Raw genomic sequence first — 23,073 nt, 5'->3', positions numbered from 1 at the left:
CACCGTTTTTAAAAATTTCTTTTCACACTTCTATATGTCACAGACCCAACAGCCAATCACAGATGCTGTCAAAGAGGATGGGCGTCTGTGATTGGCTGTTTGAGTAATCTACAATCAGCCCATACATTCTAGTATGGTACTATGTATGGGCTGCTTTCAGGTTACTCAAGCAGCCAATCACAGACGCCCGTTTTCAGTGTCAGCGTCTGTGATTAGCTGTTGGGACTGTCACACATATAGAAGTGTGAAAATAAATAAATAATAAAACAAAAATGACAGCGCTCCGCAGAATTTTTGATTCTCAGCGCAGATAAAGCAGACAGCTATGGGCTGCCACCTCCAGCTGCCTGGCGATCAAAAGTCAGGAAAGCCCAATGTTTTTTAAATTATTTAAAAAAATAATTTTAAAAAAAATACGTGGGTTCCCGCCATATTTTGATCGCCAGCCTGGTAAAAACCAGGCAGCTGGGGGCTGGGATTCTCAGCATGGTAAGGCCCAAGCATTCTGGGCCCCCCACGCTGAAGACGGCAGCCCGCAGCCACCCCTGGAATTGGCGCATTCATCATAGCACCATTTCCAGGCGCTTTATCCGGCTCTTCCAGCGGCCCTGGTGGGGGTGGCACGCTGGGTAATAATGGGGTTAGTACCAGCTTTGTATTATCAGCTGGCAGTAAGCCTGAAATTCATGGCGTCACGCCAAACTAGACATGGCCACCATGAATTTCTAGTAAACAGAAAAAAACACATGTAGGGACTCCATCTTTAATAAAAAAACAAAATCCTCGCTCTGACGTAATCCACGGATCTTCTGTCTCCAGCTCTGCTACATCTTTGCCATCAGACAAATACCCCTGCTGACAGAGATGAGCAGGCACAGAATGACACTAGAACACAGTTGTCAGAGAAGTGCTCAGCTGGCCTCCAGCCGCCGACCATGTTTTCCTGTGCGTTGCAAATAATGCATACTTTCAAACACATGCCTATTTTTGCAATGCAAGTCTACAGTACATTGCGTCTGCGCTGATTTACAACGGATCCGTTGTAACGCACAGTATAAACGCAATGTTAACCCAGCCTAACAGCAGCGAGAAGGGGAGACGGAGCCCTGGAGACCGCCAAGTCAGTCTACTGGTGGTACTATCATGCCCATTGCCCAGTATGTCCTCCCAGCCTTTGTGGTATTATTATGCCCATTGCCCAGTATGTACTGCCAGCCTCTGTGGTACTATCATTCAAGCTCACATGGCATGTCCTGCCAGCCAGCCACTGGTGGTAGTAGTACTAGCATGATAGTACCACAAAGGGCCGGCTCCAGGTTTTTCTGGGCCCTGGGAGAAAGAGTCTCAGTGGGCCCCTTTAACACATACCACGATTCATGATGCACAGATACCGCAGAGAAATATAAGTATAGTACAATGCAAAGATTTCACTCCTTATATTACATGAGTGATATCTATTGTAAATTCTATAATAGTTCAGAAACCGGCGAATCGCTCCACACAGTATACTGGCCTCCAAAAAGTGCGCCATACAGAATACTGGTCCCCATATAACGCTCCATACAGAATACTGGTCCCCATATAACGCTCCATACAGGATATTGGTCCCCATATAATGCTCCATACAGAATACTGGCCCCCATAAAATGCTCCGTACAGAATACTGGCCCCCATAAAACGCTCCATACAGGATACTGGTCCCCATATAACGCTCCACACCGTATACTGGCCCCCAAAAAATGCTCCATACAGAATACTGGCCCCCATATAATGCTCCATACAGAATACTGACCCCATATAACGCTCCAAACAGAATACTGGCCCCCAGAAAATGCTCTGTACAGGATACTGGCCCCATATAAAGCTCCATGCAGGCTGTTCCCCCCACATAATGCCCTATGCAGGCTTTTCCCCCCCTTATAATGCCCCATGCAGGATGTCACCCCCCTCCATATAATGCCCCATGCAGGATGTCACCTCCCTCATATAATGCCCCATGCAGGATGTCACCTCCCCCATATAACGCCCCATGCAGGATGTCACCCCCCATATAATGCCCCATGCAGGATGTCACCCCCCATATAATGCCCCATGCAGGATATCACCCCCCCTCTCTTTAAAATGCCCCATGCAGGATGTCACATCCCCCCTTTTATAATGCCCAATGCAGGATGTCACCCTTCTCTTTAAAATGCCCCATGCAGGATGTCACCGCCCCCATATAATGCCCCATGCAGGATGTCATCTCCCCAATATAATGCCCCATGCAGGATGTCATCTCCCCAATATAATGCCCCATGCAGGATGTCACCCCCCATATAATGCCCCATGCAGGATGTCACCCCCCCTCTTTATAATGCCCCATGCAGGATATCACCCCCCTCTCTTTAAAATGCCCAATGCAGGATGTCACCCCCCTCTTTAAAATGCCCCATGCAGGATGTCACCCCCCATATAATGCCCCATGCAGGATGTCACCCCCCCCATATAATGCCCCATGCTGGATGTCACCCCCACATATAATGCCCCATGCAGGATATCACCCCCCCATATAATGCCCCATGCCTCCATACATTAAAAAAAATAATAATCAAATACTCACCTCACTCCTCCTTACCTGCTGCCGCTGCTCAGGTCCGTACTCCAGCGTCGCCGGCGTCTTCCCGCTCTGCGCTGCCTGTGATGGCTCAGGGGAGGGTGCGGTGGAAAGACGTCACCGCACCCTCTGACCTGATATGTCACAGGGAGCGCAGAGCAAAAATACAGCAAATCTGCGGAGGCAGGAGGAGAGGTAAGTATCCGGCTGCTGGGCCCTGAACAAGCGGGGGAGAAGGGCGGGCGCTGGCACCGCTCTCCTCCGCCCATAGCCCGATTCATGCTTAGTATGTCCTGCCAGCCTCCTTGGTACTTTCATGCCCACCCAGCATGTCCTGCCAGCCACTGGTGGTAGCACATGCTGCTAGGCATAGTAACAGTAACGAGAGGTTGGCAGCAGGACAGGCTGGGCAATGGGCATGATGATAATCATGCCCATTGCCCAGTAGCATTTACTGACAGCCTCGGCCAGGGGTCCTCTCAGCCACCCCTCCCCCCTATCCCTTCCTCCCCTCCCGGCCCCTGCTTTTCATACTCAAGCGTTGAGATGAGCTGCAGGCCTGCAGCCGCTGCCTAGGGCGACGGCGGATCCGTCCTCCACAGCGCGCACAGGAAGCAGTCCCAGGGCGATGATGTCATCGCTCTGAGACTCACCTCCTGCGCACGCGCCGGCAGAGGCGGCAGAGGGGCACTGCGGCAGCAGGCAGAGCAGGGAGACCGGTCTCCTTGCTGTGCTGCTGCAGAGAGCCCATCACTAATCATATCGGCAGTGCTGCCTATCTGATTAGCGAACCGGGGGGTCCTCTGTTCTCTGTACAGGGCCCAGTGGGTGTGAGGGCGGGGCTTAGGGGCATGGCCATCGGAACCCGGAGCTCACCGGGGGTTTTCCCGATCATACGGTGGGCGAGTACGCCCCTGCCCATAAGGGCACACACTGTGCAATTATCTGAGATTCTAGCGTGACCTCCGCAGGGAGGATGAGAGTGATACGTGGTGCAGAATACGTTGGTCTAAAAGCAGGCATGCAATACATGGGGTGCAGAGAAAAAGGTTGCACTTGGGTCACGACCTGACTAATGAGGCACGGTACCGTGTGAGGCTTATTCTCTTAGCTCCCCCGCCAACAATTTATATACAAATAAGATATTATACAGTGCTACATTATACAAGGTATAAAGGATGGTGCCCACATAAGAGTGCCATTCTTTAGCAACAAAATAACAGTGCCACTCAGAGCCAAAATAAATACGGCTATATAGTGTTCTCAAGATAGCACAATAGATTGCTCAAATAAATACTGTCATACAGTGCTCACATATTAACACTATGAAATGCCCAAATAAACACCACTTTACAGTTCTCACATGTTATGACCATACAGTGCTCAAATAAATACTACAATACAGTGCTCACATATAAACACTATGAAATGCCCAAATAAACACCACTTTACAGTTCTCACATGTTATGACCATACAGTGCCCAAATAAATACTGTCATACAGTGCTCACATATTAACACTATGAAATGCCCAAATAAATACCACTTTACAGTTCTCACATGTTATGACCATACAGTGCCCAAATAAATACTACAATACAGTGCTCACATATTATCAAAATACAAGGCACAAATAAATAGTACCGGACATTGTTCACATATTATCACTATACAGTTCCCAATACATAATCTAACAGTGCTATACAATGGCTAACTAAAAATACAATATTTAGACTGAGTCATGGTCATAACCTTGTCAATCATTCCTGGCACCAATATAGAAGCGGGAGGCTGATGGGACCCATGTGTAAATGCCCTGGGAAATGTCTGTGCTTCATATGAGGGCATCAGCACTATTATTTTGGGAGGCCTTGTTTCAGGGTTTAGATTGGGCCCAGTTACTTGCTGGCCACCTTCTTCGGAGCGGCTCTCCGTCACCCCTCACCACAATTCAGTAGACCCATACCAGCTATTACTGAAATTATTGATTGCCAAGTGTAACAGCGGAAAATAAATTATTGAAAAAAAATAAATAAATAAGCACGATGCTCCCCGATCCTCTGGGCGGCATGTAGACTTCTTTTTATAATTTTATAAACTTGTGTATTTATAGATTTGATGTCATTAATCATTAATGGTCCATTACTTATTATTCCTCTATGTAGTCCTTTCTCCAGCTCCGGTGTTATATACTTATTTTATATAAAAAAAGTTCCAGTTATTAGCTAAGGCTGAAAATAAATAAAGTTTTAGAGTCAGTAAAATATAAAAGCGGTATTTTATATTGGGATTTCTTATAGCAAACTCATCTTCTGCTTGTGAGTGCACGTTGCTATATAAGGACGCAGCCACCCAACCAACCCGAACCAAAGACACCCCAGTGACAGCCACATAGTCACTATATAGCTCTCACTGGCGGTAAACTGACCGTTTTAGGCAGCGGATGCAACCAAAACTCACTCATGTACTTGAAATCCCACCTACCCAGTTTTTTCATTGACTAACGTGGGCTAGGTTTCAACCACATTAGAAAAAGGTGATGAGTGAGCACATATATAATAGGTATCCGTTTGATCCCATGATCTAATATTGGCGATGCCAGGGGTTCTAGGGGAAGGAGAGGCTGCTCACACTGCTGTCCACCCTGTCTATCTGATCTAATAATGAAGATACCAGGGGTGCAGCGGTAAGAAGAGGCTGCTCACACTGCTGTCCACCTGTCTAATTGATCTAATACTGGAGATACCAGAGATCCTGAGGTAAGAAGAGGCTGCTCACACTGCTGTCCACCATGTGTATTTGATCTAATACTAGAGATACTAGGGGTGCTGAGGTAAGAAGAGGCTGCTCACACTGCTGTCCGCCATGTGTTTCTGAGCTAATACTGGTGATACCATGGTTGCTGAGGTATGAAGAGGCTGCTCACACTGCTGTACACCTGTCTAATTGATCTAATACTAGAGATACCAGGGGTGCAGAGGTAAGAAGAGGCTGCTCACACTGCTGTTCACCATGTCTTTCTGAGCTAATACTGGAGATACCAGGGGTGTTGAGGTAAGAAGAGGCTGCTCACACTGCAGTCCACTATGTGTATCTGATCTAATACTAGAGATACCAGGGGTGCAGAGGTAAGAAGAGGTTGCTCACACTGCTGTACACCTGTCTAACTGATCTAATACTAGAAATACCAGGGGTGCAGAGGTAAGAAGAGGCTGCTCACACTGCTGTCCACCATGTCTTTCTGAGCTTATACTAGAGATACCAGGGGTGCAGAGGTAAGAAGAGGCTGCTCACACTGCTGTCCACCATGTGTATCTGATCTAATACTGGAGATACTAGGAATGCTGAGGTAAGAAGAGACTGCTCACAGTGCTGTCTACTCTAATACTGGAGATACCAGGAGTGCTGAAGTAAGAAGAGGCTCTTCACACTGCTGTCCACCATGTCTATCTGATATTATGCTGGAGATACAAGCAGTGCTTAAATAAGAAGAGGCGGCTCACACTGATGTCTACCCTGTCTATATGATCTAATACTGGAGATACCAGGGCTATTAAGGTACGAAAAGTCTGCTCACACTGTTATAGGTTATCTCTAAGTCATATCAGGAATATTCCTATGGCACATGCTCACAAGTTTCTGTGCTAATATTCTAGGACAGGTTTCTTTCTGTGTAACAAGACACTGACCATATTAATTGTGTAGTGTTTACCTCCCTAAACAAAAAAGCTAAAATTGCTAATTAAAGGTATTTATAAATGTATTCATTAAGATTCCATTTAGTTATTTATTTTTTTCTATTCCCAGAGAGCCCCGTTAAGGAAAAATTGCAAAACAATGAGATACATTTCTCAGAGTCCTATTTTATATATCCATATACTGTATGTGATACTGAGTTTGTATGTTTTCCCCGTATTCTTGTGGGTTTCCGCTGGGTTCTCCGGTTTCTTCCTACACTCCAAAGACATACTGATAGGGAATTTAGATTGTGAGCCCCGATGGAGAAAGTGTCGATAATGTCTGTAAAGCGCTGCGGAATTAATGGTGCTATATAAGTGAATAAAATAAATCAAAATAAATACTAGAGTAAAATAAGAGAAGCCAAAGAAGGCGGGGATAATAAAAGTGACGGTGCACTTGTGTAGAGCTTGAGTAAAGTACCTATATGCAGGCCTGGCGTCAGAACCCAGCGCACCCGGGCAAGTGCTGGGGCCCTAAGGATATGGATGTGCGCACTTACCGTCGGGCACCCCTGCGCGCTATGGGACCCGTGAGCGGTGCGGTGCCGGTGCCAGCGCCCGCCAACCACCCCCACTTGTTCAGGGCCCCTCTCCCCGTGCCTCCGCACCATCTCTGGTCTCTTCCGTGGCTGCTGCACTGTGACGTCTCAGGCCAGAGGATGCGGTGATGTCTTTACACCATGCTCGCTCCAGATCCATCACAGCGCAGAGCGGGAAGACACCGGCGACGCTGAAGAGTCTGGAGAAACGGCAGGAAGTGAGGAGAGGTGAGTACTTGATTATTTTTTTTATATGTATGGAGTCATGGGGAATTATATGGGGGGGGGGAGACAAGTGACATTCTGCATGGGGCATTATATGGGGGGAACAAGTGACATCCTGCATGGGGCATTATATGGGGGGGGGATAGGTGACCTCCTGCATAGGACATTATATGGGGGGACAGGTGACATCCTGCATGGGGCACTATATGGGGGGGAGGTGACCTCCTGCATAGGACATTATATGGGGGGGAGAGGTGACATCCTGCATGGGGCATTATATGGGGGGAGAGGTGACATCCTACATGTGGCATTATATGGGGGGAGAGGTGACATCTTGTATGGGGCATTATATGGGGGTGAGACGTTAAATCCTGCATGGGGCATTATATGGGGGGGGGGGAAGAGATGGAGGAGAAAGAGCAAGTGAGAGACAGGAGAGAGTGAGAGAGATGGAGGAAAGGGTAAGGGAGAGAGATGGATGAGAGAGAGAGATATGGAGGAGAGACAGATGGAGGAGAGAGAGAGAGGGAGGAGAGAGAAAGAGATGGAGGACAAATAGCAAGGGAGAGAGAGATTGAGAAGAGAGAGGAGAGAGTGACAGAAATGGAGAGAGTGCGAGGGAGAGAGATGGAGGAGAGAGAGAGATAGAGGAGAGAGAGATGGAGGAGAGAGAGATGAAGGAGAGAGAGATGGAGGAGAGAGAGATGAAGGAGAGAGAGAGAGGGAGGAGAGAGAGAGGGAGGAAAGAGAGAGAGGGAGGAGAGAAGCGGGAGGAGAGAGATAGAGAAAAGAGAAGGAGGGAGGAGGGAGAATGAGATTTTTCCATCTCAAAAGTTGGAGTTCACAATGATTTCAATGGGGTCCATGTACTGGATCAAGTTCGGGTACAGTTTTGGTACCCGAACCAAACTTTGGACTAAAGTTCAGTTGGGTACCAAAACCTGAACTTCCACGGGTCTGCTCATCCCTTGTCATGCTAGGTATGGGAAGAACCCAGCGTACGACAACGGGAAAAGGGGGAAAGCCCAGAAACTAGGGAAAGGGGGAGTGGAGACCCCTAAGCAGATCTAACAACACCATGACTCCCTTATCATTCCTAAATAGGTTCCACACCTATCGCCAAGCAGGATACCTTAGCCCTGGCTGACCCTAGAGCTAGGCCCTAGGTAGGGAGGGGGAGGAGTTAGCACTAGTCGGCCCCACTGCAACTAAAGACAAACAAGGGAAACAGACAAGGAGATACACTTAGCTTTGAGGAGACACCAGAGAGAACACAACTACAATCCATAAAGGAACTCCAAGAAGAATATCGCTGACTGCTAGAACTCCAGACTTGAACAGAGGAATTTACTCTATCACCAGCAACTCTCTTGAGAAACTGAGTATATTTAAAGATCCAGAAAGGGTGTGTTAATTAGCAGGCGATCGTGGAGATCACCGCTGGGTGCTAGAGTGGGAGGGATGATGAAAGGATCAAGAAGGTGTCTGCAAGGCCAAGCGCAGCGACCTTCTACAGCCGGATTCAGAATGACTGTATGTCAAGCCTAACACACCCGTGACATCCCTAGTTCCTAATCCTTTAACTGGTTGGGATGCAATACTACATTTCACCTCTAGTAGCCACTAGTGAAAAATTTGATTACCTGTCACAATCACAATAATAGTCGATCATTAGTGATCCAGTTCTCAATCTACATCCCATTGGTTTACACAGTCTGTAAAATTGCCCTCCAGGAGGAGACTGGTATCTTTGTCCTGCCTACCACTGTTCTCCTACACATGTGCAGACTTCCATTTCTTAAGGGGACTTATTTTCAGTCAATGTCTATGGCACCTAGGTTTTGTAAATGCCTCCCCCACCCCCCATATCAATCTGTGGTTTTGCAACCACTGAGTTCCAATACTGTGCTATGGTCCACAGTTACAAATGTCTTTATAATAATTCCGATTGTTGGATGTCAGTTGATGTTGAACCCCACCGGTGAAGAGGTCAATATAGTAAACCTGGAAAACCCCTACAATGCATTAAGTTTATGGCTGCTAATTGTCATCATGTAGTTGATGGGGAAATATAACAGTCTAGGGGTACGGGAGACATTTGAGCTGATAAAAGCTGAGTGTGCATGGTGATAGATAGCGGCTCTGTAAGACTAAACTTACCTTGTGGCCGGAGTCTGTAGAGCAGAGTTACTGTACATGTCCAGACTCTCTGACCAGGTCTATGCAAAAGTATGAAAAGTGATATAGCAATGTGAAATTCAGGCCAACACTCCCTTTTTCCATAAAAGTCAGCACTTTATTTAATCCATATAAACACAACCAAATTTAAGTGGCTTCTTACAAAAATAGCACATGAAAAACGTACAAATGCCATCAGCAAAACGTACTTCAACCAGACGGCAACGCGTTTCTGAGCTCTACGTTTCTTAGTTTGAGCCTGAAAAATTCCACAATACTTAACACAGGATATCTGAGTTCGCAGATTCGTAACACTCAGGTTAAAATGAGCATAGACAAAATATATAGATAAAACCTGTAAAAACCACAATGTGGATAATGCGGATAAACGAACCATACAATAAAGTAAAAACAGGAGCCGAGGCTGTAAGTGCGGGGATTTCTGTGCTTGGGGATCATACTCGATACTGGATAAATTGAGATGTTTTGAAAATGTTGTATCCATTATTTTATCATTTGCAGATCACCAACACGTCTCTCCGACCTGTGATTTCCATAGTTCCACGACTTTTCCGTCTTATGCTCAGAGGTCTAGTATTAACCCCTTTACCCCCAGGGTGGTTTGCACGTTAATGACCAGGCCAATTTTTACAATTCTGACCACTGTCACTTTATGAGGTAATTACTCTGGAACGCTTCAAATGGATCCCGCTGATTCTGAGACTGTTTTTTCGTGACATATTGTACTTCATCATTGTGGTAAAATTTCTTTGACATCACTTGCGTTTATTTGTGAAAAAATCAGAAATTTGGTAAAAATGTAGAAAGTTTTGCAATTTTCAAAATTTTTAATTTTATGCCCTTAAATAGAGATATGTTACACTAAATAGTTAATAAACAACATTTCCCACATGTCTACTTTACATCAGCACAATTTTGGAACCACATTTTTTTTTTTTAGGGAGCTATAAGGGTTAAAAGTTGACCAGCGATTTCTCATTTTTACAACAAAATTTACAAAAACACTTTTTTAGAGACCCCATCACATCTGGCGTGACTTTGAGGGGCCTTTATGATAGAAAATACCCAAAAGTGACACCATTGTAAAAACTGCACCCCCCAAGGTGCTCAAAACCACATTCAACAAGTTTATTAACCCTTCAGGTGCTTCACAGTAATTTTTGGAATGTGGAAGAAAACAATGAACATTTAACTTTTTTCACAAAAATGTTACTTTAGACCGCAATTTTTTTTCATTTTCGACTTTTTGAATGTAAAATTTGCTTGAAAAATTAGCGGACACCATGTTGCGTTTGGGGAGCCCCCGATGTGCCTAAACAGTGGAAACCCCCCACAAGTGACACCATTTTGGAAACTAGACCCCTCAGGGAACTTATCTAGGTGTGTGGTGGGCACCTTGAACCCCCAGGTGCTTCACAGAAGTTTATATCATGGAGCTGTAAAAATAACATTTTCACATTTTTCCAACAAAAATGTTTTGCAGACCCCAATTTTGCATTTTCATAAGGGTAACAGGAGAAATTGCACCACGCGATTTGTTGTGCAATTTTTCCTGAGTAAGCCGATACCCCATATGTGGGGAAAAAACACTGTTTGGGCACACGGCAAGGTTCGGAAGAGAAGGAACGCCATTTGACTTTTTGAATGTAAAATTTGCTTGAATTAGTGGACGCCATGTTGCGTTTGGGGAGCCCCTGATGTGCCTAAATAGTGGAAACCCCCCCCCCCAAGTGACTCCATTTTGGAAACTACACCCCTGAAGGATTTTATCAAGGGGTATAGTGAACATTTTGAACCCAGAGGTACGACACAGAATTTGATAACATTAAGTCATCATATTGAATAAGTTGTCATTAGTCTTGAGTGCAAGTGCTCGCTACTTGAGTTTGCATCGGGTACTCAGGTATGGACCATGTATGGCGGGTGCTCAAGTGACATGCTCGAGTCCCCGCCCGCATGTTTCATGGTTGTTAGTCACCCAAATAAAAACATGTGGGGATCGCTTGTGCATGACAGGCAGTCCCAGCAAGGTTTTTTTGGCTATATAACAGCTGCAAAACATTTGAGGCGGAGACTTGAGCATGTCACTCGAGCACCCGCTATACTCGGTGCATACCCGAGCACCCGATGCAAACTCAAGCAGCGAGCTCTTGTGCTCAACATTAGTTGCCATATAGACGGTATTTTTTTCTTTACTTCTGAAAAAATCCCAACCCCAACCCTAATACAACCACAACCCTTGCCCAAACGCAACCTTAGCTCAACCCTAACCCTAGCCCAACCCTAACCCTAGCTCAGCCCTAACGCAACCCTAACCCTTGCCCAACCCTAACCCAATCCTAGCCTAACCATAGCACAACCCTAACCCTAGTACAACCCTAACCCTAGCACAACCCTACCCATAGCTCAATGCTACCCCTAGCCCAACCCTAACCCTAGCTCCACCCTACCCCAAACCTACCCCTAGCCCCACCCTTGCTCAACCCTCACCCTAGCCCAACCCTAACCCTAGCCCAACCCAAACCCTAGCACAACCCTAACCCTAGCCCAACCCTAACCCTAGCACAACACTAACCCTAACCCTAGCACAACCCTATCCCTAACCCTAAAGTTTTATTTTTTACGCCATTCCTCGTGCGGTATAAGTGATTAGACAACTTTATTTTTCGGGTCGGTGCAATTACAGGGATACTAGATTCATATCAGGTTTTTATGATTGAGAGCTGTCACACACTAAAAAAGCCTTTTTATTGCAAAGACTAGTTTTTGCATCGCAATTTTTTGAGAGCTATAATTTTTCCATATTTCGGCCGACAGAGTCCTGTGATTTTTTTTTTTTTTGTGGGACAAGTTGATGTTTTTATTGGTACCATTTTTGGGCACATTACATTTTTTGATTGCTTTCTATTCCGATTTTTGGAAGGCAGAATAAACAAAAACCAACAATTCACGAATTGTTTTTTGGTGTTTTTTTTATGCCGTTCTATGTGTCGTCAAATTGATAAGGAAGCTTTATTCTTCGGTTCAGTATGTTTACAGCGGCACCACAGTTATATTTTTTTTCACGTTATGGCACTTTTACTCAATGAAAACTATTTTATAGAAAAAAGAATTGTTTATGCATCGCTAGAGAGCTATAAATGTTTTATTTTTCTGCCGTTGGAGCTGTATGGTGGCTTGTTTTTTTGCGGGATAAGATGACGTTTTCAGCGGTACCATTTTTATTTACATTTGTCTTTTTGATCTCGTTTTATTCCATTTTTTGTTTGGTGGTATGATGATAAAGCATCGTTTTATGTTTTGTTTTTTATTTTATTTTTTTACCCTGTTCACTAAAGGGGTTAACTTCATCACCATCCCTGTGCTATGCAGCCTGTCAGCGCTGCACAGGGAAAAGTTACTTTGGTCACGCGTGGCGCATGACCAAAGCAACTTCCTGCCTTCTGATGACCCGGATGTTGTCATGATGACATCGGGTCACCATGACAACATCTGGGACCGGACTCAGACGCTGCGGGATGCCGGCAGAGAAGGTAAGTATCGCGCTAACCTCCTCTTGCCACCAGAATGCTGCGATCGATTTCAATCACAGCATTTCGGGGGTTAATGTGCAGGGAGCGGTGCGGGACCGTTCCTTGCACATAGCACCGGGTGTCAGCTGTGACAATCAGGTGGATGACTTGATATCACGACCTCCCCAGGAAAAAGACAATAGGCTCTAGCTACAGAGACCTTCAAACTCTCTGTGTCACTCCCCCTACTGCACCCCTGGTGGAGCCCAAGTCTCCATCCCTGTTATTTCCCAGCTAAGAGCTCCCAAAACTAAAATGGGCCATATGTTCTTACTGGACAGTCCTAGGGAGCCCGTTCTGGTGTCATTGGACCCAGCCGGGCCCCTGCTACGCATGGATGCTAAACATCAGAGTCCTAGGGGCCCCTGCAAGGCTGTGCTGGGTATCTCCTTTCCTTACGCTGGACTATGTTTAAAACTAGGGTTACAATCCGCATCCCCTCAGGTCTATTTTGTGTATCACTGAGATGAATCTTTTCCCCATAACTCGCTGTTGAATTATGTTTCTTGAATAGGCACATGGCGTCAGGGGAAGGGACATCCTGTGTAGCTTGCAGCTGCTGTGAGAATTCTCACTCTTCGCTTCTTCAGCTCCTTCCTTTGCAAGCTGCAGTGTCAAATTTTCATATGTAGAGCTTCGTAAAACCCGCCTGCCAGTGCACAGTGATCGACAGGGGATTACCTTGAATATCTTCACACCATTGTTCCCTGTAAAAAACAGAAAATAAATAAGCTAATTTATACTCACCTAACACCTAATCCCAGAAGCCGCTGTCAACTGTAAAACAGCAAAAATAAAAAACAACCATATCCCTCACCTATCCAAAGTGATGAAATAATCCATAGTGTCCTACGATGATCTAGATGACTTATACTAGTATAATTTTCAAACGGTGCCACTCCATAATGTACACATACTACAATGTGAAGAGTGGCAACTATTGACCGTATAATGGCAAAATCGCAAGATAAACATAAACAACCGAAGCAACCACGATCAAAGGCCAATCTACATCATAAAATTTTTTTTATTAAATATTCAATTTTGTTAAAAATTATCACATGCAGATAATTGGTGCAAAAAATGTTGCAAAACAACATACAGTGTGTAAAAAAATTCTACCGCTATATGGGACACGCAGGACCCAAATTGTACAGCCTAGTAGATATTAAGTGATCATCCAAGTAGCATAGTATTTATACACAGGCCAATGTGACCCTATTAGTAAAAAGGCTCATATAGTCAAAGGTTGTTAGGTCAGAGAAACAGACAATGTTAATACATTCCTCAAAATAATATTACGGGTATAATGAGCCACCATATATATATTTACATGTGTATAACAACAGTATATATATGTGTCAACAGTATATAGACATACAATATATTGTACATGACAACAGGCTCACACTGACACAAGTAATGTGTAGCGATCAGCTGCCGTGAGAGAGTTCACAGGAGTTCATCAGCTGATGAAACCCGGTAACCTCACTTACGGCACCGCCGCTGCGTGAGAACTGTCTCACGCCATAGCGGTGCCGTAAGTGAGATCACTGGAGCTCATCAGCTGATGAACTCCTGTGAACTCTTTCACGGCAGCTCAGCGCTATACACTGCAGGAGTGATTACACAGCGGCGTCTGCTCTGTAACAGCAGGCATAGGCTGATGGGAGTAGTACTCTCATCAGCTGATGCCTGTGACGTGTGGTAAGCTTTTTACGACTGGTCACAGTCACAGCTGCGGGCTCACACTGTCATCTGACAGAGTGAGCCCGTAGTTCTAACCGATCAGAGCCCCTTTTTCCCACGCTGTCATCTGCGTGGGAAACCATGGATGTTCGGGGGCCCCATTCATATGAATGGGGTCCGTGTTCCGGGTCAGGTACTGTTCTGGTAACCGAACCAAACTTTTAATAGATATTCGGATATCCACGGGTCCGCCCATCACTAGTAAATAATCCTACCAAGTTATGACCACATAATGCCACCACATAATGCTAAAATAATGCCACCATACTGATCATTACCATCATGACTGTACTAAGACCAATATTACAATCAATACCACAATATGAGACAATAATCAATAAATACAGCCAGATCATAACAACATATCACCAACATGTACTGTAGTGATAATATACCATACTGATTATTAACAGTATAAACACTGATATTATCACTGTGCAGCAACCATGTAGTGGTATAATTGTATATATCAATTCCAGTGCTCTGCATACTATATACAGTACAGACCAAAAGTTTGGACACACCTTCTCATTAAAAGATTTTTCTGTATTTTCATGACTATGAAAATTGTACATTCACACTGAAGGCATCAAAACTATGAATTAACACATGTGAAATTATATACTTAACAAAAAGGTGTGAAACAACTGAAAATATGTCTTATATTTTACTTTCTTCAAAGTAGCCACCTTTTGCTTTGATGACTGCTTTGCACACTTGTCATTCTCTTGATGAGCTTCAAGAGGTAGTCACCGGAAATGGTTTTCACTTCACAGGTGTGCCCTGTCAGGTTTAATAAGTGGGATTTCTTGCCTTATAAATGGGGTTGGGACTATCAGTTGTGTTGTGCAGAAGTCTGCTGGATACACAGATGATAGTCTTACTGAATAGACTGTTAGAATTTGTATTATGGCAAGAAAAAAGTAGCTAAGTAAAGAAAAACGAGTGGCCATCATTACTTTAAGAAAAGAAGGTCTGTCAGTCCGAAAAATTGGGCAAACTTTGAAAGTGTCCCCAAGTACAGTTGTAAAAACCATCAAGCGCTACAAAGTAACTGGCTCACCAAAAGTACCACCCCAGGAAAGGAAGACCAAGAGTCACCTCTGCTTCTGAGGATAAGTTTATCCGAGTCACCAGCCTCAGAAATCGCAGGTTAACAGCAGCTCAGATTAGAGACCAGGTCAATGCCACACAGAGTTCTAGAAGCAAACACATCTCTACAACAACTGTGTTAATTCATAGCTTTGATGTCTTCAGTGTGAATGCACAATTTTCAAAGTCATGAAAACACCGAAAAATCTTTAAATGAGAAGGTGTGTCCAAACTTTTGGTCTGTACTGTATGTGCATAGTGTGCTGGTAATTGTACAAATATATGTATATTAAGTCATCTACCATCTCTCTGATCATAGTTGTTCACTTTCCCTTTTCTTTTTCATTCAGCCCACACCACCATAACCACTTCTTCCATCCATGACTTGTATCTGCTAGAGATGAGCGGTGTTCGACTAGAACTGTTCGCCAATCTCAAATTCGAGCTGTTTTGGGCGGTGTTCGAGTTGTTCGACGAACCCGAATGATTTGCAAAAAATTCGGCTGTTCGAGGTTATGTTCGATAACTGTTCGTGCACCAAAAGCGTGTCCTGCATGTCTGGCGCTATTTAGAGCACCAATCATGCAGGGATTGTCTGTCACTCACTGTAATGCCACAGCCATGGTGGTTGTGGCATTACAGTGATTGCCCAAATCGATGGGAACAGTGCCAACAGTGAAACATGAAAAGCCGGCAATTCAGCAGCGGCATATACCGGTTCCCGACAATTTAGAATCGAAAGAATAGAGCTTCACACATAGATTAGATAGATAGAAACATGTCAGCCACATATATATGAAGTACAGTGACAGTGTTGCTTATTGTACTTGTCATTTAGTGTAAAGGATTTATCAAAAAAAATAATAGTGTTTTCATGCACCGTCTCTTTAAAAAAGCCGGTCGGCAATTCAGCAGCGGTACCCGACAATTTGGAATAGAAAGAATAGAGAATCACACATAGATTAGATAGATAGAAACATGTCAGTCACATATATATGAAGTACAGTGACAGTGTTGCTTACTGTACTTGTCATTTAGTGTAAAGGATTTATTAAAAAAAATAATAGTGTTTTCATGCACTGTCTCTTTAAAAAAGCCGACTGGCAATTCAGCATCTGTACCCGACAATTTATAACAGAAGGAATAGAGAATCACACATAGATTAGATAGATAGAAACATGTCAGTCACATATATAAGAAGTACAGTGATAGTGTTGATTACTGTACTTGTCATTTAGTGTTAAAATAAAGGATTTATTTAAAAAAAAATTGGCGTGGGGTTCCCCCTAATTTTAGGCTCTAGCGGAGGTTAAGCAGACGGCTGGGGCAGATGTTTGAAGCCTGGGAAGGGGGTAATACCCACGGAGCTTCCCAGGCTACTAATATCAGCCCCCAGCGGAATACCTAGCCTTTACTAGCTATTAAAATGGGGGACCCCACAAAAAAATGACGTGGGGTCCCCCCTATTTTAATAGCTAGCAAAGGCTAGGCAGACAGCTGGGGGCTGATATTAATAGCCCAGGAAGGGTGCCATGAATATTGGCCCCCTCCCAGGCTAGAAACACCAGCCGTCAGCCGCCCCAGAAATGGCGCATCCATAGGATGCGCCAATTCTGGCACTTAGCCTCGCTCTTCCCACTGCCCAGTAGCGGTGGCAGTGGGGTAATAGGGCTGGGGTTGATGTCAGCTTATAATGCCAGCTGTCATCAAGCCCAGGTTAGTAATGGAGAGGCGTCTATAAGACACCCCCATTACTAACCCCATAGTCAAAGTTAAAAGAAAACACAAACACCCAGAATAAAGTCCTTTAATTGAAATAAAGACACAATCCTTTATTGTTCTAAATTAAACCATACTTACCACCACGCCCATTCCAGCTGAAGCCAACGATCTCCTGCAATAAAAGTAAAATAATAAAGCAACCTCATCCTTACCTTTCCATGGTTCCCAGACAGCTTCAGCTCTGCTACATCGAGATGACAGGCTGGACCGCAGCAGAACGCTGCCATCCAGCCTGTCATCCCGCAGACACTGAGAAGCGCAGGCATGCTTGCGCTCCTCAGTGTCTCGCTGTGATGGCATAAAGATGAGCCGACAATGAACTCGGCTCACCTCATGCACGTCACTGACAGCGTGGGAGAATTCTCCTGCACTCAGCGCTTCAGCGTGAGAATTTTCCCACGCTGTCAGTGACGTGCATGAGGTGAGCCGAGTTCATTGGACATGAATGAGCTCACCTCATGCACGTCACTGACAGCGTGGGAAAATTCTCACGCTGAAGCGCTGAGTGCAGGAGAATTTTCCCACGCTGTCAGTGACGTGCATGAGGTGAGCTCATGTCCAATGAACTCATCTCACCTCATGTACGTCACTGACAGCGTGGGAGAATTCTCACGCTGAAGCGCTGAGTGCAGGAGAATTTTCCCACGCTGTCAGTGACGTGCATGAGGCTGATATTTAAATTTGGCGCACAAATCGGTGATTGGTCGCGGGCAGCGTCCGCGACCAATCAGCACAGTAGTGTTTAACTTTGGCGGCAAGATCAGTGATTGGTCGCGGTCAAGACGGCGACCAATCACCGATTTGTGCGGCACATTTAAATAGCGGCCGCGACCAATTGGATGTCAGCGCCGCTCCCCGGTCCTCCCTTTACACCCTAGCCGCATGGATTTCAGCGGCGCTGCCTGTGCGGCTACTTCCGCTGCGAGAACCCGGGACATGAGCGGCCGCTCGCAGCAGAAGTATCCCGACCCGCAGCGCCGCTCCCCGGTCCTCCCTTCACACCCTAGCCGCTGATGTCCCCACAGTATCCGCATGGTGTTACAAAGGTCCGGACATTTGTATTAAAAATCGCTGATTGGTCGCGGGCGCTGGGAAAATTCTCACGCTGAAGCGCTGAGTGCAGGAGAATTTTCCCACGCTGTCAGTGACGTGCATGAGGTGAGCTCATTCATGTCCATTGAACTCAGCTGACCTCATGTACGTCACTGACAGCGTGGGAGAATTCTCACACTGAAGCGCTGAGTGCAGGAGAATTCTTCAACGCTGTCAGTGACGTACATGAGGTGAGCTGAGTTCATTGGACATGACCTCGGCTCATCTGGATGCCGTCACAGCGAGACACTGAGGAGCGCAAGCATGCCTGCGCTTCTCAGTGTCTGCGGGATGACAGGCTGGATGGCAGCGTTCTGCTGCGGTCCAGCCTGTCATCTCGATGTAGCAGAGCTGAAGCTGTCTGGGAACCATGGAAAGGTAAGGATGAGGTTGCTTTATTATTTTACTTTTATTGCAGGAGATCATTGGCTTCAGCTGGAATGGGCGTGGTGGTAAGTATGGTTTAATTTAGAACAATAAAGAATTGTGTGTTTATTTCAATTAAAGGACTTTTTTCTGGGTGTTGTGTTTTTTTTAAATACTTTACTAGAAATTCATGGTGGTCATGTCTAATATTGGCGTGACCCCATGAATTTCGGGCTTAGGGCCTGCTGATAATGCCAAGCTGGCCCTAACCCCTTTATTACCCAGTGAGCCACCGCACCAGGGCCCTGGATGAGTTGGGTACAGCGCCAGAAGATGGCGCTTCTATGAACGCGCCATTTTCCGGGGTGGCTGCGGACTGCAATTTGCAGCTGGGGGGACCCAGAAAGCTTGGGCCTCCCTGCGCTGCGGATTCCAGCCCCCAGCTGCCTAGTTGTACCTGGCTGGACACAAAAATAGGGCGAAGCCCCACGTATTTTTTTTTTTTAATTATTTCATGAAATTCATGAAATAATTAAGAAAAAAAGGGCTTCCCTATATTGTTGTGTCCGGCCAGGTACAAATAGGCAGCTGGTGGTTGGGGGCAGCCCGTTCCTGCCTGCTGTACCTGGCTGGACACAAATATAGTGCGAAGCCCTACGTCAATTTTTTTTTAAATTATTTCATGAAACTAGATGGTGGCCCGATTCTAACGCATCGTGTATTCTAGAATATGTATGCGGCAGACCCGGCGCAATCAGCAGAGCGGTGTTTAAATTTGGCGCCAAAATCGCTGACTGGTTGCGGCCAGCAACCGCGACCAATCAGCAAAGCGGTGTTGAAATTTGGCGACTATATCACTGATTGGTCACGGCCGGCGGTCGCGACTAATCAGCAGAGCGGGGTTTAAATTTTGCGCCAATAATGCTGATAGGTTGTGGTCGCGACCAATCAGCAAAGCGGTGTTTAAATTTGGCGCCAATAATGGTGATTGGTCACGACCTCGACAATTCAGCAGAGCGGTGTTTAAATTTGGCGGCAACAATGTTGATTAGTCGCGGCCGGCGGTCACGACCAATCAGCAGAGCGGGGTTTAAATTTGGCGCCAATAATGCTGATTGGTCGCAACCGCCGGCCGCGACCAATCAGCAGAGCGGTGTTTAAATTTGGCGTCAAAATCGCTGATTGGTCGCGGAAGGCAACTGTGACCAATCAGCAGAGCGGTGTTTAAATTTGGCGCCGATACTGCTGATTGGTCGCGGCCGGCAACAGTGACCAATCAGCCGAGCAGGGTTTAAATTTGGCGCCAATACTACTGATTGGTCGCGGACGGCGACCGCGATCAATCAGCAGAGCGGTGTTTAAATTTGGCGCCAAGAATACTGATTAGTCGCGGCCGGCATCCGCGACCAATTAGCAGAGCGGGGTTTAAATTTGGCGCCAATCTCGCTGATTGGTCGCGGCTGGAGTCCGCGACCAATCAGCAGAGTGTTGTTTAAATTTGGCGCCAATCTCACTGATTGGACGCGTCTGGCGTCCGCGACCAATCAGCAGAGCGTTGTTTAAATTTGGCGCCAAGCTCGCTGATTGGTCGCGGCCGCTATTTAAATGTGGCGCCAAGATCACTGATTGGTCGGGTGCGGAGAGCGCGACCAATCAGCTAATCGTATTGGTGAGGACCGGGGAGCGCCGCTGCCTGGTCGGATACTTCCGTTGCGAGAAGCCGGGAGATGAGCGACTGCTCGCAGCAGAAGTATCCCGACCCGCAGCGCCGCTCCCCGGTCCTCCCTTGACACCCTAGCCGCTGATGTCCCCACAGTATCCGCATGGTGTTACAAAGATCCGGACATTTGTGTTAAAAATCGCTGATTGGTCGCGGGCGCTGCCCGCGACCAATCACCGATTTGGGCGCCAAATTTAAATATCGGCCGCAAGCAATCACCAATCTTGGCTCCACATTTAAACACCGCTGTGCTGATTGGTCGCCGACGCTGGGCGCGACCAATCACCGATTTTGGCGCCACATTTAAATAGCGTCCGCGACCAATCAGTACAGCGGTGTTTAAATGTGGAGCCAAGATGGGTGATTGGTCGCGGAGGATATTTAAATTTGGCGCCCAAATCGGTGATTGGTCGCGGCTGATATTTAAATTTGGCGCCCAAATCGGTGATTGGTCGCGGGCAGCGCCAGCGACCAATCAGCGATTTTTATCACAAATGTCCGGACCTTTGTAACACCATGCGGATACTGTGGGGACATCAGCGGCTAGGGTGTGAAGGGAGGACCGGGGAGCGGCGCTGCGGGTCGGGATACTTCTGCTGCGAGCGCCCGCTCATGTCCCGGGTTCTCGCAGCGGAAGTATCCGCACAGGCAGCGCCGCTGACATCCATGCGGCTAGGGCGTGAAGGGAGGACCGGGGAGCGGCGCTGACATCCAATTGGTCGCGGCCGTCTTGACCGCGACCAATCACTGATCTTGCCGCCAAAGTTAAACACTACTGTGCTGATTGGTCGCGGACGCTGCCCGCGACCAATCACAGATTTGTGCGTCAAATTTAAATATCGGCCGCGACCAATCACCGATCTTGGATCCACATTTAAACAACGCTGTGCTGATTGGTCGCAGCCGATATTTAAATGTGGCGCCCAAATCGGTGATTGGTCGCGGTCTTGGCGCGCGAAAAATCACTGATCTTGCCGCCAAAGTTAAACACTACCGTGCTGATTGGTCGCGGACGCTGCCCACGACCAATCACCGATTTGTGCGCCAAATTTAAATATCAGCCTCATGCACGTCACTGACAGCCTGGGAAAATTCTCCTGCACTCAGCGCTTCAGCGTGAGAATTCTCCCACGCTGTCAGTGACGTACATGAGGTGAGCTGAGTTCATTGGACATGACCTCGGCTCATCTGGATGCCGTCACAGAGAGACACTGAGGAGCGGAAGCATGCCTGCTCTTCTCAGTGTCCGCGGGATGACAGGCTGGATGGCAGCGTTCTGCTGCGGTCCAGCCTGTCATCTCGATGTAGCAGAGCTGAAGCTGTCATGGGAACCATGGAAAGGTAAGGATGAGGTTGCTTTATTATTTTTCTTTTGTTGCAGGAGATCGTTGGCTTCAGCTGGAATGGGCGTGGTGGTAAGTATGGTTTAATTTAGAACAATAAAGAATTGTGTGTTTATTTCAATTAAAGGACTTTATTCTGGGTGTTTGTGTTTTTTTTTTTTAACTTTGACTATGGGGTTAGTAATGGGGGTGTCTTATAGACGCCTCTCCATTACTAACCTGGGCTTGATGTCAGCTGGCATTATAAGCTGACATGAACCCCAGCCCTATTACCCCCTGCCACCGCACCAGGGCAGCGTGGAAGAGCGAGGCTAAGTGCCAGAGTTGGCGCATCCTATGGATGCGCCATTTCTGGGGCGGCTGACGGCTGGTGTTTCTAGCCTGGGAGGGGGCCAATATTCATGGTACCCTTCCTGGGCTATTAATATCAGCCCCCAGCTGTCTGCCTAGCCTTTGCTAGCTATTAAAATAGGGGGGACCCCACGTCATTTTTTTGGGGGGGTCCCCCATTTTAATAGCTAGTAAAGGCTAGGTATTCAGCTGGGGGCTGATATTAGTAGCCAGGGAAGCTCCGTGGGTATTACCCCCTTCCCAGGCTTCAAACATCTGCCCCAGCCGTCTGCTTAACCTCCGCTAGAGCCTAAAATTACGGGGAACCCCACGCCAATTTTTTTTTTAATAAATCCTTTATTTTAACACTAAATGACAAGTACAGTAATCAACACTGTCACTGTACTTCATATATATATGACTGACATGTTTCTATCTATCTAATCTATGTGTGATGCTCTATTCTTTCTGTTCTAAATTGTCGGGTACCGCTGTTGAATTGCCGGCCGGCTTTTTTAAAGAGACGGTGCACGAAAACACTATTATTTTTTTAAATAAATCCTTTACACTAAATGACAAGTACAGTAACCAACACTATCACTGTACTTATTATATATGTGATTGGCATGTTTATATCTATCTATGTGTGATGCTCTATTCTTTCTGTTATAAATTGTCGGGTACAGCTGCTGAATTGCCGGCCGGCTTTTTTAAAGAGACGGTGCATGA

The sequence above is a fragment of the Phyllobates terribilis genome, unplaced genomic scaffold (genome assembly GCF_046119375.1).
Source record: "Phyllobates terribilis strain yellow unplaced genomic scaffold, ASM4611937v1 Scaffold_97__1_contigs__length_5976380, whole genome shotgun sequence".
Classification (NCBI taxonomy): domain Eukaryota; kingdom Metazoa; phylum Chordata; class Amphibia; order Anura; family Dendrobatidae; genus Phyllobates; species Phyllobates terribilis.
This window is presented reverse-complemented; position numbering follows the sequence as displayed.